General features: G+C 33.5%; 1 protein-coding gene across 3 annotated transcripts in view; it reads right to left on the bottom strand.

Annotated features, from left to right (window-relative positions):
• The window catches only part of Mxi1 (MAX interactor 1, dimerization protein), a 73,623-nt gene that overhangs the window by 32,530 nt on the left and 25,689 nt on the right, over nucleotides 1-15,404 (bottom strand). The gene's annotated exons all lie outside the window — the stretch shown is intronic.

The following is a 15,404-nucleotide window of genomic DNA, read 5'->3' on the forward strand; positions in this document are numbered from 1 at the left end:
TAATTCAAAATTAAAATGAGCTTAAAATGTGTTTACTACTTCGAGTTTAGATAATACCATTTTTATCTAAAAATACTATTTTTATTTAGAAAGAAAAAAAATGTGCATAGTCCTCTTCTATCTCCATCTATCTACTACTAAAAGAAGAAAAAAAAAAAAGTTTTCCCTAACATAGAAACAAAACAAGCTTGCCTTACTGCTAGGTGACACAAGCAAATTAAGGCTTTCTGACTTTAATGTGAAACAAATGAGAAAAGATACACAAGAAAAATATAAAACATAAGGAAAAGATACACATAATAAAATCAAGAAACAAGCTTAAAGACAGGAAAGATGTGACTCAAAATGCTAGCAATGTTTATTTTCTTTTGCTGACCTTTTTTCATTTGCCTTTCAGTATTTGTTAGGATACTTCCCATCTACTGAGCAAGCATAGTACTTGTTAAGGCAACATGATAGCAGTTAACACAAGTTATCTCACTTTATTCCTAAAACAACCTTTGTTTTATAATCACGAATACTGACTCAGAGACATCAAAAAACAAACTCCTGAGGCTGGGGCTGGGGCTGTAGCTCAGTGGCAGAGCGCTTGCCTGGCACACGTGAGGCACTGGGGTTGATCCTCAGCATCACATAAAATAAACAAACAAAATAAAGAATGCTGTCCCTCTACAACTACAAAAAAAAACAAACAAACTCCCATCTCAATAGTATTAGCAGCAATAAATTAAGCCCAGATCTCTCTTACTTCAAAGCCCCAAGTTCTTAACCACCTGATAAAAAGCAATTCTGAATAAAGATTAAGGGCATACTCAAAGGCCAGACTGCCTGAGTTCAAATACTGTGTGGCTTTGGTAAAATTCCTTCATTTTTCTGTGCTGTTTTCTCATCTATGAAATAAGAAAAAAGACAATATAATTAACCTTCCATATCTATGGGTTGCACATCTGTGGATTCAGATTGAAAATATTTGGAGGAAAAAATGCATTTACACTGAACACATACAAAAGTTTTTGTCATCCTTCACTAAAATATAGTATAGCAACTATTTACATAGCTTTAAATCATATTAGGTATTATAAGTAATCTAGATATAACTTAAATAATACAGGAAGATGTGAATAGGTTACAAGCAAATATACATTTTATATAAAGGACTTGAGCACCCACTGATTTTGTTTATCTTTGGGAGTTCCTGGAATCAATTCCCCACAGATACTGAGGAACAGCTGGAATTGCCTCATAGGATTGTTACAAGAACTAACAAATTTATACTAAACAGCAATATATAATAAACTATATAAAGTTTGCTACTATTAGGATTATGTTATACTAACCTAGTTCCCTTGAATGACACTGTATTACTTTTATGATAATTTAGCATTAATAAGAATTTTATAAAGGAGAATTTAAGTTTCTATCACTAGACCTAAAACTTTAATCATTTTATACATTCTGGTAAATGTCAAATGACTTCAGAATATTTTACATAACATTACTTTAATCTGATTTATTATTTCAATGGATATTTAATAAAAACAGCAGAATTTCCAAACCTTAAAATAAATGTTTTTGCAAGCCTCATAATTTGTGAAAATTTTACCTACTGTTTTAGTTTAAGAGCTGAAAGACTTGAGTTACTCTCTCCTGTCTACCTTTTGCTTTCTTAGCAGTTTCATAAAGTACAGTGAAATGGATGAAAAAGAATCTTAGGATGTTTTAAAACTTCAGCCATATTAATAGCAAATATGAATAAATCAGGTGGAAGAAACTATAAAAACATAGTCAAAACTTGTAGAATTTAATAAAATTCAATACTCAACAATTACAATGAAACCCCATCTTAACCGTTAAGTATTATGTTTTTTTAATTTATTTTCTATTTGAATGAAATGTTAAAGCAGAAAGATAGAAGAGAAAAATGGCATATTTTAAAGAGCTTTAAAACTAAACATTACTTCAAAATATGAATGGGTTTATTGATAACAAGATTTCCAGCCTCGTACGTTTTGGTTTAATGGCCTTTCTCTAAGAAGAAAACTAAGAACAAGTAAAACAAAAACAAAAAACAATCCACATATAAAACACTAGAAGTAATAAATTAAAACATATTCAAAGAAAAATAGATTCTAGTTTAGCATAAACTTTTTCTAAACAATCTGGAAATCTCCCTGGTAGCCATAAATACAAAAGACAATATACTCAATGATAACCAGTTGCTGAATAACAATATTATATTGAGCCTATTACAAAAACAAAGCACCAAAGGAACATAATCTGACCCACTGATATGAACAAAATTAAAACATCAGGTCTTTCTACCTCTCTCAAACAGATTTTTTACTATTTGGCTTCTTCAAAAAAGAAAGAAAGCTAAATATGAACTTTTCCACCAAACCAACTAATGTATGCCATCTTTAATTATTCTATCAGGAAAAAAAGTTTTCCAAATAACAAGAAGCAAAAATTATCATAAATATACTAATCATTACCATATTAATTTTTTTAAAAATCGCGTCAGTATTCACTATAATTTTGATGAGCTTTTGCCTATAATATCAAGTCAACAAATATTAAGTACCTTGTTCAAAACTGATTTGGGGGCTCTCTAGTTCACAAATTAAAACATGGATAAGAATAATTAAAACTCAAGGCAACATAAAAATATGAAGAAAGGTACAAAGTATTGTAAGAATTCAAAAGAGGCAGAGTTTACTTCCAAATGGGGCTTTAGAGAAAATTTAGAAAAAAATGGCATTTCAGCTGGGGCTTAAACAATAGGTACGTTTGCTATTAGCAAAGTCTGGAACCAGCTAAGGAGATACCATTCCAAGTAGAAGGGACAAGATAAGCAAAAAAGCAAAGTTGTACAGTCCAAACAAAGCAAAACCAGGAAACAATGTACAGGGATCATAAAGACCAATGGTGTAGAGAAAAAAAGTTCTGAGAATTCTCATTCACACTAGTTATGTAAAATTTGGGATAAATTATTTAATGCCCCTGATTCAGTTTCTTCATTTGTAAAACTGGAAATATTTACCATATCCCTTGGCAGGGTTACTGTGAGACCTAGAAAAATACATAAATAAAGCATCTAGCACAGAGTAAGTATTCAATAAATACTAGTTACTACTCATATTATTTTGAACAAGACTAAATATATTCTTCTCAAAACATGTGAAGTATGTTATGAGACAACAATTTGACAGGTATATTCAATAAACTTGGAATTAGCCTGAAAACAAACAAGCAAACAATCATAATAACAAAAAGAAAAGGTAGGTGACTAAAAGACACCTGATCATTTAATCAGTTATGAGGCCAGTAGAAGGTTTAAGAATATAACAAAGAGAAAGAAGAAAATAACAGTCCAAACAGTGCTGGCAATAAATTAGTAATTGAGTGTACACACACTAGCACACTGAGAAACGATCCCTTTACTTCTCTGAGCCTACGTGTCCAACCAGGTCCTTCCAATAATGTCACTAAAATACTCAAAAGTGATCAATTTCCTGTAAGATTCAGATGTTCTGAATAATCCATTTTGTATCAGCCCACTTTTTTTCTCCAAATAAAATGCACCTCTGAGAAAAAACACTAAGGAACTGAATGACTTCCTTTTAGACATCCTTACTTTTTTTTTTTTTTTTTTTTTAGTTGTAGATGGATAGCATGCCTTTATTTTGTTTCATTTTTATATGGTGCTAAGGATCGAACCCAGTGCCTCACACATGCTAGGCAAGTGCTCTGCCACTGAGCTATAGCCCCAGCCCCAACATCCTTACTCTTAATGCTTAACAACTTCCAAGAGTAGAAAGAAAGACATTTCTATAATTTTATCATGAAGTACAGGTAATCTTTTTTTTTTTTACAAATAATATCCTTTTGAGAGAGACATCCTAATGCCTTTCCTATTTAAATGAGAGCCATTATCTCAACCAGGTCTGAGTTTTCATTGACTACAACATGCCTCTAATACATAAACTTTTAATTCTTTATGGTATAGTTTGGTGGCAATCAATAAAACAATACATAGAATTCAAACTGCACAAAACAGCACAATTTGGTTCAAGAATAGTGCTGCCATGGAAGGAAAATAAAAGCCCCCATTCCCAGAATACTCTACTAGACTTGTTGAATTAATGAGCCAACCCCCAATTCATTAACATTTTTGTTTCACTTACTTTCTAAACCTAAAGTACCTAACAGATGCTGCCTTCTACACAATGAAAAGAACACATTCTATGAAGCTAGATAAGTAGCTTCTAACTGGTAATCTTAAAGGGGTGGGGTGGGGGGAATTTATCCATCCATACCCCAAGGCAAGAAAAACAAAATTTCAGCTAGAGTAAAGCAGGGGTATCTCTAAAGTTTATATCCAAAGGGGGTTACACCTGGAATTAGCCTGGAAACAAACAAGCAAAGAATCATAAGGTCAAAGCTAGAGATGCTACTAAACATCCCATGATGCACAAAACATTATCTTGCCCAAAATGTCAATAGTGTGGAAGCTGAGAAACACTGAGACAGAGAAAAGGAAAGAATGAAACAGAAAGTGGGAAAGAAAAGTGAATATTAATAAACATTAAAGATGATTTTTTTTAAAAATCAAAAAATTGATAAATAACTTCTAAGACTAATGAAAAGAGAGACAAAAATTACAATTCAAAAAGAAACAGCATGGGCTGGGGCTGGAGCTGGGGCTCAGCGGTAGCACATTTGTGTGGCATGAGTGAGGCACTGGGTTAGATTCTCAGCATCACGTATAAATAAATTTAAATAAAGGTCTACCAACAACTAAAAAAATATTTTAAAAACAAAACAAAACAGGAAACAGTACCAGAAAACAAAAGTGTGCATCAGTACGACTCCAATGTACAATAAGAGGGCTGAGATTATAGTTCAGTAGAAGAGTGCATGCTAAAGGCCCTGGGCTTGATTTGACAAAAAAAAAAAAAAAAAAAGGAAAGGAAAGAAAGCCATGGTGGCTCATACCTGTAATCCCAGCTACTCAGTGAGGCTGAGGCAGGAGGATCATAAATTTAAGGCTAGCTTAGGCAACTAACTTAGTGAGTCCCTGTCTCAAAATGAAAAATAAGGGCTGGGGGTATAGCTCAGTGACAGAACACCCCTAGGTTCAATCCCTAGTAAAAGCGCGCGCGCGCACACACACACACACACACACACACACACCCCGAATATTATGAACAACTTTATGCCAGTCATGTTTTTCCATATAACTAGACAACAATCAAGTTTTGTGAAAGAAATTATCAAACTAACTCTTAACTCTAGAATAGAAACACTGAATAAACCTGAATCTATCAAAGAAATTGAATTAATAGTAAAAACCTTCCCACAAAAAAAAAAAAAAAAAAGAAAAAATCCAGGATCATAGTCTTCACTAGAAAATTTTAGGAATTTAAAAAAAAAAAAAAACCTACATAAAATCTTTTGTTAAAAAACAAAAACAAGGGGAAGAGGGAATACTTCCCAATTAATTTTTATGAGACCAGTATTAGCCTGATACTAGCCACCCAGAATTAGCCTGATACCAAAACTTGACAAAGAAATTAGAAGTCAATGTGGGATATAAGGCCTGCAATTACAGCTATTCAGAAGGCTGAGGTGGGAGAAACACAAGCTCCAGTCCACCTAGGACAACTTAGCAAGACCCTGTCTCAAAAAAAATAAAAGGACTGGGGGATATGGCTCAGAGGTAAAGCACTTGCTTAGCATGTCCAAGTCCCTAGGTTCAATCCCCATACCTTAGAGAAAAGAAATTACATGGAAAACAAACAAAAAGCAAATAACCATATCTTTCATGAATATAAACACAAAAATTGTTTGGTTTTTTGGTGGATTTTTTTTTTTTTTTTTTTTTTCAGTGCTAGAGATTGAACCCAGTCTCATGCATTCCAGGCAGTAAGCCACAAAAAATCCTTTTTTTTTTTTTGGCACCTGAGATTGAACTCAGGGGCATTCAACTACTGAGCCACATCCCCAGCCCTATTTTATACATTAATTTAGAGACAGGATCTCACTGAGTTGCTTAGTACCTTGCTTTTGCTGAGACTGGTAATCCTCCTGACTCAGCCTCCAGAGCCTCTGAGATTACAGGCATGCACCACTGTGCCCAGCTCACAAAAATTCTTAACAAAATATTAGTAAATCAAACAACATCATTCGGAAAGTATCATTGTTACAGTCTGGTTTTATGCCTAGGTCCTGAGATACAGCTTCTAAAACCTTAGAATTCTGTGAATAGGAGTGTCTTCATCATTCATGATGGGCTCCTGTACTACAACTGAGTTCATGTTTAGTTATGGTGAAAAGACCAATAATGTGATTAAAGAGCTGAGACTTTGAATAATTAATATCACCTCAATATCCAGGGTAAGGAGAAGTGCCAGGAATTGAGTTCAATCACATAACCAATGATTCAATCAATGATGCCTACATAACAGTACCCCAATAAAAATTCTGGAAAGTGAGGGTTGGGTACACACCCTAGTTAGTGGACGTGTCCACACACCAAGAAGGCAATGCATTCACCCTGATTTTATTAGGAGGGAGCAAAGAAGCTTTGGGTCCAGAACTCTCCCATATGTAATTCTTTGTGTCTCTTCATTTGGCTGGCCCCAATTTATATCACTTATAATAAACCTTGCAATTAAAGTATAATGCCTTTCTGAGTTCTATGAATAGTCTTAGCAAATTATCAAGCCTAAGAGGGGTGTGGGAATTCCTAAACCTGTCATCAGAAGTGAGAATGGGGGGCTGGGGTTATGGCTCAGCAGTAGAGTGCTCACCTTGCACGTGCAAGGCCCTGGGTTCAATCCTCAACACCACATAAAAATAAATAAATAAATAAATAAAGTTTTTGTGTGCAACTACAAAAAAATATTTTAAAAATTAAAAAAAAAAAAAGAAGTGAGAATGGCTTGGGAACTCTTAAACTACGTCTGCCTTCTATAAGGGCAGACATTTTGTAGACTGTGCCCTTAAACTAGGGAAATCTGTGCTAATTCTGGGTGGTTAGTTATCAATGCTACTCTGGTATGAAATATAATATGATGAAGAAGGGCTTACTCCAAGAACACAAGGTTTATTCAAGACTTAAAAATCATGCACATTAACAGGGGGAGGGGGGAAGAAAAATCATAATATCAAGATAATAAGAGAAAAAGCATTCAAAAAAAATTCAGCATCTATTCATGATTTTTAAAAAGTTAATAAGAGGGGCTTGGGTTGTGGCTCAGTGGTAGAGTGTTTTCCTAGCATATGTGAGGCACCATATATAAACAAATAAATGAATAAACATCCATCAATAACTAATAAAATTTTTTTAAAAAGTTAATAAGGAAATTTCTCAGTTTACAAGGCATCTATAAAAAAACAAAACCTACAGATATTATACTGAATGGTAAAAGAATGCATTTTTTCCAAGACTGGGAACAAGACAAGGCTGTTCACTTACAACTTCTATTCAGCACTGTACTACAGGTTCCAGAACATGAAATAAGAAAAGAACATCAAACACAATGAAAAAGAGAAAATAAAAATGTCTCACAAACAATGTTATTATCTATTTAAGAAGCTAGGAGTGTACCTTAGTGGTAAAGTACATGCTTAGAATGTGTATGGGCCTGGGTTCAATCTCGATCACCCCTCCTTCCCAAAGAGAACATTATTATTTAGGAAATCCAAGGAATATATAATTTGCTAGAACATATAAGTTTGCAAGGTCAGTATGCCAAATTCAATTGCCATTTACAACATCATCAAAAAATACTTAAGGATATAGAAGAAGAAAAAGAAGGCCAAATTTTCATCATGTTGGCTTAGAAGCTGATTTCCTTAACAAGACTCCTAAATCCTAAAGCACAAGAAAACCAAGAATCGAAAATTGGGGGCTGGGGCTATAGCTCAGTGGTAGAATGCTTGCCTTGCAGGTGTGAGGCCCTGGGTTCAATCCTCAGCACCACCTAAAAATAAACAAACAAATAAAGATACTGTGTCCATCTAAAACTCAAAAAATACTTAAAAAAAAGAAGAAGAAGAAGTGGGATGGATTGACACTAAAAAGCTTCTTCTCAGCAAAGGAAAACAATAACTTGATGAGAAAGCCTACAGAATGGGAAAAAATCTCTAGGATACATAAAGAACTCAAGTCAGGTACAGTGGCACATGGCTATAATCTCAGCAGCTCAGGAGTCTGAGGCAGGAGGATCACAAGTTCAAAGCCAGCCTCAGCAAGGGCAAGGTGCTAAGCAATTCAGTGAGACTCTGAAACTAAATAAAATATAAAAAACGGTTGGGGATGTTGCGCAGTAATCAATGCTCTTCAGTTTGATCCCCAGTACAAAAAAAAAAAAAGAAACACCCAATCAATAAATGGGCTAAGGAATTAAATAGACACTTCACAGAAGAAGAAAAATAACTGATCAACAAACATATGAAAAAATGTTTATCATCTCTAGCAATTGCAGAAATGCAAATCAAAACTAAGATTTTATCTCACTTCAGTAAGAATGGCAATTGTCAAGAACACAAGCAATAATAAGTGTTGGCGAGGATGTAGGGAAAAAGGTACACTCATACGTTGCTGGTGAGACTGTAAATTGGTGCAGCCATCTGGAAAGCAATATGAAGATTCCTCAGAAAACTTGGAATGGAACCACCATTTGACCTAGCTATCCACTCCTTGGTCTATACCAAAAGGACTTAAAATCTGCATACTACGGTAACACAGCCTCATCTGTTTATAAGCAGCTCAATTCACAATAGCTAAACTATGGAACCAAACTAGATGCCCTTCAACAGATGAATGGATAAAAAAAGGTGGTACATATACACAATGTAATATTTCTCAACCTTAAAAGAGAAAATTTATGGCATTTGCTGATAAATGGATGGAACCAGAAAATATCATGCTAAGTGAAATAAGTCAATCCCAAAAAACCAAAGGCAGAATGTTCTCTTTGATAATGGATGCTGGTCCATAGTGGGGAAGGGCAGGGAAGAATAAAAGAACTTTGGTTTGCGAAGAGGGGAGTGTGGGGAGGGATGGGGCTGTGGGGATGGGAAGGACGGTACAATGAGACAGACATTATTACCCTATATACATATAAGGTTACACTACTGGGGTGACTCTGCATCACGTACAGTCAGAGGAATAAGAAATTATGCTCCATTTGTATACAATATGTCAAAATGCATTCTACTGTAAAAAATAAATAAATTAGAATTTTTTTTTAAATCCAGTACTGCTACCTGTCACAACATGGATGAACCTTGATAACATGCTCAGTGGAAGAAGTCTGCCATAAAGGACCATATATTATGTTTCCATTTATGTGAAATTCTATAATAGGCAAATCTATAGAAACAGAATTGGTGTTTGTTCAGTGCTGGCACAGAGAAGAATTTGGAGAATGACAGCCAATGAGCACAGGATTTCTTTTGAGGTAGTGAAAATGTTCTAAAATTGATTGTGGTGATTGTTAGAAAACTCTGTAAATATACTAAAATTCATTGACATTTAATAAAAAATACTTACGGATAAATTTAACAAAGTATATGCATGACCTTAACTCTGAATAACTATATTGAAATTTTACAACACCTAAATAACTGAATAAATGGAGACATACCATGTTCATGAAATAAAAGATTCAATATTACTAAGATAAGCCAAGTCTCCCCAAATCAATCTACAAATTCAATTCAATCCAAATCAAAAATTTTAAAAAATATTTTTTAGTTGTTGATGGACTTTTATTTTTATTTATTTGTATGTGGTGCTGAGAATCGAACCCTGTGCCTCACGCATGCTAGGCAAGCGTGCTGCCACTGAGCCACAGCCCCAGCCCCCAAATCAAAATTCGAGTAGTCTCTGTCATAGAAATTGACAAGCTAATTCTAAATTTATGTAAAAATGTAAATAACCAAGAACAGCTAAAAGAGTATTTATAGAAATAAGCTCAAAGACATCCACTACCTTATCTCATGACTTATTTAGAAAAACCATAGTAATTAAAACTATAATATTGGATTAGGATAAATATTTAGACCAAAGAAACAAAGTAGAGAATCCAGAAATACACTGACACATATGTGATCAACTGGTTTTTCACAAAGGCGCCAAGGCAATTTAATGTAGAAGTTTAGCCTTTTTAACAAATGGTACTAGAACAACTAGATGATCACTTTCCAAAAAATGAACTTCAACCCTACCTCACACTTTTTATAAAAATTAACTATAGCATGTTTCATGAAGTCCTGGGTTCCATCCCCAGCAAACATACACACATGTATGCACACTCACAAACCCCTCTAAATTTCAGATCTAAGTGTAAAACCTCCCACTATAAAACTACTAGAAGAAAATGTAAGAGAAAATTTTTGTGATCCTGTATTATTGTATTTCAGAAGCATGAACCATAAAAGAAACATGACAAACTGACTTCATCATAACAAACACTTTCATCCTTCAAGACAGTTATGACAAAAAAAAATCCACCAAGTATGGAAACTATTTGCAAAACACATAATAATAAACTCTTATGTTCAGAATTTACAAAGAAATCTTATAAATCAGTAACAATTCAAACAAAAAAGAAAAATAGACAAAATATTTGAAAAGACACTTCACCAAAAAAAAAATATATATATATATATATACATACATACATATATATATATATATATACACATACATACATATATATATATATATATACATATATATATATACTAATGTCCAATAAGAACATTAAAAAAAAAAAAAAAAAAGGGCTGGAGTTGTGGCTCAGTGGTAATGCGCTTGTCTAGCAAGTGCGAGGCCTTGGGTTCGATCCTCAGCAGCACATAAAAACAAACAAATAAAGGTATTGTGTCCAACTACAATTAAAAATAAATAAATATTTTTTTTAAAAAAGATGTTCAAGATCATTAGTCATAAGGAAAACACAAGTGAAAACACAATTACTATGATCTAAAATACCTAAAATTAAAATTATAAAGACTGACAATAGGGCTGGGGATGTGGCTCAAGCGGTAGCGCGCTCGCCTCGCATGAGTGCGGCCCGGGTTCGATCCTCAGCACCACATACAAACAAAGATGTTGTGTCTGCCGAAAACTAAATAAATAAATATTAAAAGATTCTCTCTCTCTTAAAAAAAAAAAAAAAAAGACTGACAATACCACATGTTATCCAAGATGTGGAGCTAGCTACCTTGAAGTCTTGCACACTACTACTAAGAATTTAAATGGTAGCAGACACTTGGGAGACAGGAAGTTTCTTTATAAAATTAAATATATGCTTACTATGATTCAACAATTCCTCTTGGGTATTTACCTAGGAGGAAAAAAAGACCTGTTCATAAAGATTCATAAGATCTTATAGGTAAAAGCAAAGAGCAACCTAAATGTCGATAAGTTGATGAACAAATAAACAAATTATGGTTAAGTCCATATGATGGAATATTACTCAATAAAAAGGACTGAACTATGAATACACATACAACATAAATGAATCTCAAAAGACATAATGCTAAATGAAAGAAGTCAGACACATAAAAGTACATACATGGTTACAGTTACATAAAATTCCAGAAATGGTAAAGCTGTACTAACAGAGAGATCAGAAGTTTTCAGAGAACAAAGCTGGAAAAAGAAGAGCATAAAGGGTCATGAGGTAATGTTTGGGAGTGATGAAAATTGTCTACCTCATAAATGTGTAGACAACTGAATGACTATATACATAAGTTACATCCCTGAATTGTAAAACAAATGGAATTCTGTTTTGTGGAAATTATATCTCAATAAAGCTTTCTTTTTTCAACTAATAAACTTCACCATGAAACCGAGATAACAATGTACCACTAAGTACTCAGGGATTAGAGTAAGTTTCCAATTCCTTAATGAGTAGCACACTACTAACATAAATTACTAAAACATTCATAACTTAAAAACAATTCAGGGCTGGGGTTCTGGCTTAGCGGTAGAGTGCTTGCCTAGCACATGCAAGGCCCTGGGTTCGATCCCCAGCACCACATAAAAATAAATAAAATATAGGTATTGTGTCCAACTACAACTAAAAAGTAAATATTTAAAAAATAAAAATAAAAACAATTATTTGGGTAATTTTTGCTCTCATGTACTTTTTAAATTTTTTTATTTCGGGTATATGATTAATTTGCTACTAGTCAAGAGTATAAAGTACAACCTCATTATCTACATCAGGAATTTCATAGATAGCATGCAAGATAACATTCTTATTTAGAAATATAAGGGCTTGAAATATGATATATCAAGAAATTTGTAATGTTTTGAACAACCAACAATAAAAAATTAAAAAAAAATAAAAATAAAAATAAAAAATACAAAAAAGAAAGAAATATAAGGGCAAATGAAGAAGAAATTATTAAATTATTAGAAGTGGTAGCCTATATAGGAAGTAGAAATTGTATGGAAGATATGGGGCAGTTATTTTTCTTTATAAGGTATTTTGTATTAGTTGATTTTTTAGACTATATGCATATGTTAAAAACAGATTAAAAATAATTAGTTTACCTTCTATTCTTTATGAAGAAACATACGGGGGGACTGGGGGTGGGGCTCAGCGGTAGCACACTTGCCTCGCATGTGTGAGGCACTGGATTTGATTCTCAGCACCCCATATAAATACATAAATAAAATGAAGGCCTATCAACAACTAAAAAAAGAAAAAAGAAACATACAGGGCTGGGGTTGTGGCTGTGAGGAAGAGTGCTTGCATAGCATGTGTGAGGCACTGGATTTGATTCTCAGCACCCCATATAAATACATAAATAAAATGAAGGCCTATCAACAACTAAAAAAAGAAAAAAGAAAGAAACATACAGGGCTGGGGTTGTGGCTGTGAGGAAGAGTGCTTGCATAGCATGTGTGAGGCACTGGGTTCAATCCTCACCATCAATCAAAATAAAATAAATGTATTGTGTCCACCTACAACTAAAAAATGTTAAAAAAAAAAGAAAAGAAACATAGGTACTATTGTTATATATTACTTGTGAAACAATCACTTTTAGGTAAGAAAAATATTGGAAACTACAGAAATTTTAAGATTAAAATGACTGCTCCTTTTTTTTTTTTTTTTTTGAGAAAACACAAAGCCTTTAAAAATAGGGAAAATATCAATGATGTTCTGAATCATCTGATTTCCAAATGGTAATTCAATAAGAATCAAGCATGAAATATACATTCAGTAAATACTTGTTGAGAACAAAATGAACAGCAGCATAATTAACAGCATCACCCATAAATATAAAGCCTATTTCTTAAAGTTGATACTAAATTTTATTGTTAACCTACTCCACTACTCTTATCAACCAATTACGCCACACAAAAAAAGTGGTCCTGGGTAAGAGAGGTTCACAAGACAGCTAAAATCTCCTTGATCCTGGAGCTGTTAGGAAGTGGAGATACCATCTTTCAACTGGCAACACTCTCTACTCCTCACCCCTTACTAGTTTCAGTTTTAAAGAAATTACTGCTTAATATTCACTCATTCAGGGCTGGGGCTGGGGCTCAAGCGGTAGCGTGCTCTCCTGGCACACATGCGGCCCGGGTTCGGTCCTCAGCACTACATACAAACAAAGATGCTGTGTCCGCCGAAAACTAAAAAAATAAATATTAAAATTCTCTCTCTCTCTAAAAAAAAATTCCATTCATTCCATTAGTTCCTCTTATCATCTGTCATGTGTTCCAAGACTCTCCTTACTGCAATAAATAAGAACAATCTTTAAAAAAAAAAAAAAAAAAAACAGCTTTACTGATGTATAACTGACATGCTACAAAATTCACCCACTTTCAGTGTAGAGTTCAATGGCTTTAGTAAATTTGTAACACTGTGGAACCTTTACTAAAATTCAGTTTTAGAACACTTCTGTCACTCCAAATGTCCACTTGAAGTTAATCTCTACTCCCACCCTCAGACTACCACTGATCTGCTTTCTGTCTCTATATTTTGTCTTTTCTATAGATTTCTTATAATGGGATCAGACAAGATATAATTTTATTTATTTGATTTCAGTCTTTCCATATGTTTTGTGGCTCATTCATTTTGCTGTATATAAGAATAGTTTGTTTCTTTTTGTTGCTGAACAGTATTCCATTGTATGAATACATCACATTTTGTTTGTTTCTTTTTCTTTTTTTGGTGGTACTAGGGATTGAACCCAGGGCTTTGTGAATGCTAAACAAGCACTCTACCAACTGAGCTACAGTCCCAGCCCCTCCATATTTTGTTTATCCATTAATCAGGTGGTGGACATTTAAACGGCTTCCAGTTTAGGGTGTCTATGAACACTGCTTTGATCACTTATATGTGTCTTTGTGTGGACATGTAGAATAGGAGATCTTCATCTTCAAGGATTGTGCCTTACACTTGTTACACTTTGACATTAATATCCAAGTTACCTTTCACTTATAAAATGGCCAACAGTATGAGCCACATACTCGTACTTAATAAATTGACATTTATCAAAAAATTAAGAGAAACATGGTACTCTGCTTGCTCTGATAATATGGACCTCAGTTTCAAATTTTTTTTTTTAAACTATCTTTAAAGCTGGGGTTGTAGCTCAGTGACAGAGCGCTCACCTACCATGAATGAGGCACTGGGTATGATCCTCAGCACCACCTAAAAATAAAAAACTAAGGTATTATGTCCACCTACAACATATGTGTGTGTGTGTGTGTGTGTGTGTATATGTGCATTTGTGTATGTGTATATACGTGTACATATATACACACATATATACATGTATATATAACTTTATTTTCAATGCTACAAATAAAATGACAATAAGAATAAAGATATTCAGTTTCATACAAAGCAATCAATTGAGCCTGCTTCTCTAAAAGTCTTCTCAGATACCAATTTTTCATCAAAAAATAACTTCAGATCTCTGATCTTGCTCAAAGTAGTCAATGATTCATTTATTCAGTATTTACTAACTACCTATATTAATACAGATACTCTAAAATTACAGTGCCTCGCCTCACTGAGCTCAATTTCTTTCTCTTTTGCAAATACATAAAGCAAGACATTACATAACAGACAAAATGACACCATATTTTTACATGGCTAAATAACTATATGACCGTTAACTTATATCCATTTATATTTATATACAAAATTTTGTTCCTTAAAATAAAATATTAGAGTATGATAATGATAAATTCTATAAAAATATTGGACTTTGAGCTTTTAGTAACTGTAACCCCAAATCAACAATGATTCTATAGAAAAATTAAATCAATTGCTTCTTTTGACTTATTGTACTATTTCCAGGGAAATAATCTGTCTTACAAAAGACAATTTTCTGGATAATAACATGCAGATGTTAAAGTG

This window comes from Marmota flaviventris, chromosome 4 (genome assembly GCF_047511675.1).
Source record: "Marmota flaviventris isolate mMarFla1 chromosome 4, mMarFla1.hap1, whole genome shotgun sequence".
Taxonomy (NCBI): Eukaryota; Metazoa; Chordata; class Mammalia; order Rodentia; family Sciuridae; genus Marmota; species Marmota flaviventris.